We start from the raw sequence: 3,443 nt of genomic DNA, 5'->3' as shown, positions 1-3,443 counted from the left end.
TTATATTGTCCCTATATTCTGAGATGCATTTTAGAATAGAAGTGATAAAGTTTGTGTTAGAAACATATGACTTTGGTATATGATAATTATTTACTAGAAAAAACACACAACCAAATAATTATATAGAACATTTAAGTGAGAAATGTCCAGCTCATTTAATATTTGGTAGACATCAAATTCTAAAAACATAATGGTTTGCAAACTCATAAAGCTATTTCAACAATATCAAGTGTCAATTTGTTGACATTTTGTGATGTCAACAAAATAATAAAATTTTAAAAACCCAACATCAGTTCCCCCACAAATGTACAACTAGTAGGTATCCAAATACAAAAATGCAGCTCTGAATTCACCAGATCTCAATAGAGAAGGGGAAAACCCCGAGACTCACGGACATGAAAAAACTTATGATTGGTAAGATGAATAATTTTTTTGGATGGTACCACCCACCTTCCACACACCAAAATGACACCACTGTGAGAAAACTTTATTTTACCTGCAGTTATTGAAATGGGATGAGGGAATATCAAGTGGACATATAATTTCTTCATGGGTCTGTAAATTTGGGGGGAAAGCCCACATTTGTGCCACCTCACAGGAGGTATTGAGTGTTCAGAGGGGTGAACCACTTGGGGTAAACTGGGGACAAGAGTGGGAGTAGTAATCACAGTGATCGGCACAGAGATCTTGGCATCTGCTTTGCGTTCCTAGCTACAGGGACGCCACACTGAGGAGTCTGACCAGAACCATAGCACTGCAAGGGACAAGATCTAAAGGAAGGTCTGAATCTTTGACAAGATTTTTTACAATTCCCAGGTAGTCATGTGGAGATTTTCCTTGACTGGGAAACAAGTATAAGGCTTGAAATTAACTTCCAATGATGGTTTAAATCTCTCCCAGACCTAGAAATCACTGCAAGTCTGGGTTTAAGTTCCAGTGCAGCATTTAAATACAGATGCTCACAATAAGTCTCCTGAGACTAGAAAACATTAGAGCAAATATTGAGTTTTGGTGCAGTATTAAATTCTGGTGGCAAATATGAAGTCCTTACCCAGATAAAAAGCAACTGGTGGCAAGGAATTATATTCTAATATTAAGTAGTAAAGGCTAAACAACATAAGAATATACCTATAAAAGGTAGAACATGTGGATATCTCTTTAAATATGGAAACAGCAATGTAAAGGTGAAAGGAAATACAACACTGTTAAAAAACAACAGAACTCACCTAATGCAGTAGAAGAAATAAGTATATGTAAAATTTCTGACAGAAAATTCAGAGCACATCTTTTTATAAAAGAGGTCAGGAAACACAGAAAATATAAATAGAAAGTTAAAAAAATCGTTTGGAAAATATTTAAAGATCAACAGGAGAAAAGATAAAATCACTTGGAAAATATTTAAAGATCAACAAGAGAAAAGATAAATTGAAAAAAGCTTCAGCTAGAATAGCTACAAAAAGAGATGACTCAAGTAAAATAAGAGATGAAAAGGATATACAACAACTGATACACAAAAATACAAAGGATTATGAGACTATTATAAATAAATATCTGCCAACAAATTAAAAAATCTAAAGGATATAGATAATTTTTTAGACATGTACAACCAATCAGAATTGAATTATGAAGAAATAGAAGCATGAGGAGAGAAATAATGAGGAACAAAATTGAAGCAGGAATAAAAACTCACACAAAACATGTACTAATTTCAATCAAAGTATTAAAAAACAGTTAAACCATTTTTCTAAAATGTTTCTTCCAAAACATTAAAGAGAATTCTATGTTTTGAAAAATAGTGTTTTATGACTGTGTAAGGATTACCTTGATACCAAAATTAGAAAGAAGGAGCCAAATAAATAAATAAATAAATAAAAAATAAAAATATAGGAAAAAAAATCTGTAAGCCAACTTTTCTGATGAACATAGATGCAAAAATTCTCAACAAATATTAGCCAATGAAATCCAACAACACATCAAAGGTTTATACACTATGATGAAATGGAATTTATTTTAGGGATGCAGAGAAGTTTAAACATATGCAAACCAATAAATGTGATACATAACATCAAGAGAATTAAGAAAAAATATAATTTTTGTATGTCTTTAAACAAATCTTCTAATATACCACGGAATGATTTGAACAAAAATGCCATATTCCAGGATAAGGCAAGCTTGAATGGAGAGTGCCTGTCTAATGTGTATAAACATCCTTGTAGGTTGGTGACAATTTTGGATCTAGATTGAAGTGACAATTACACAATACTGTGAATGCCTTGTGAATGCCACTGAATTATTCACTTTTAAATGGTTAAAATAGTGCATGTTATTTTATGTAATTTTACCTCAAATATTAAAAAAAGACACGTAAACATGTGGCTGATCAAATTTTGCCCAGGGGACCCAATGGATTTGTCAGTCATCGGTTAATTAAATTATCATAAATTTAATTCTGACATATTTAAAATAGCAAATTCTGTCATTTTATCATTTACATTTGAAACATGATACATTTAAAATATATGAGGCATTTTAGGTAAGGATTCAAATCATGAAAATTTTTCTGTCTACTTAATAATTATTATAATTCATGCCCCCACTGAATAAACCTCTTCCTTGTTTAACTCGGTGTCTGAGGAGTTTGTCTGCAGCTCGTCCTGCTACAGTTTATCTGACTTTTATTAATTTCGTTTCTTTGCTGGTCACTCTGAGCCATGGTCATGATGACTTAGGATTCTAGATCACTTATGAGTAACAAATTTATCCTTAATAAAGTTTCTATATTAAAGAAGAATCTAATGAAAAATATCGCTTGAAAAATGAGTGTAGTACATGAACAAAGTTCTGACTGGATCATAAACCTGAAAAGTGATTAGTCAGTTTAATAATTAGGGACTAACAATGGAATCAATGGTATATCTTCATATACTTGAATTGGTAAAAATTAATATCCAACATAGGTAAATCTCCAAATAACCGATGACTCCAGTGCTGGTTTGTTGGGAGTATGAATAAAGTGGTGCTAAGTGAAGAGTACACATGGGCCCAGCACAACAAGACTCCCTCTTAACCAAGTCTGAGCTCTGAGCTAACAACTACTGAAATCAAAACTCCAACCTGCTAGTATCTCAATTCTTATTATATATTTGGACATAAGACAAGTGACCACCAGTGGAAATGTGGACTCGGTGGGCCAATTTTAAGCTCACCTTTGTCAGAACCTCTATATGCCCCCACTTTCAAAAATGTTCTTTTCTTTTCTTTTACTGTTCTTTTTCCTTTTTTTTTTTTTTTTTTTTTTTTTTTTTTTGAGACGGAGTCTCGCTCTGTTGCCAAAGTTGGAAGGCTGGAGTGCAGTGGCGCAATTTCGGCTCACCTCACCCAAGCTCCGCATCCCAGGTTCCTGCCATTCTCCTGCCTCAGCCTCCCTAGTAGCTGGGACTAAA

The sequence above is a fragment of the Theropithecus gelada genome, chromosome 5, assembly GCF_003255815.1.
Source record: "Theropithecus gelada isolate Dixy chromosome 5, Tgel_1.0, whole genome shotgun sequence".
Taxonomy (NCBI): Eukaryota; Metazoa; Chordata; class Mammalia; order Primates; family Cercopithecidae; genus Theropithecus; species Theropithecus gelada.
The sequence above is the reverse complement of the archived record's forward strand: the minus strand, read 5'-3'. Positions refer to the sequence as shown.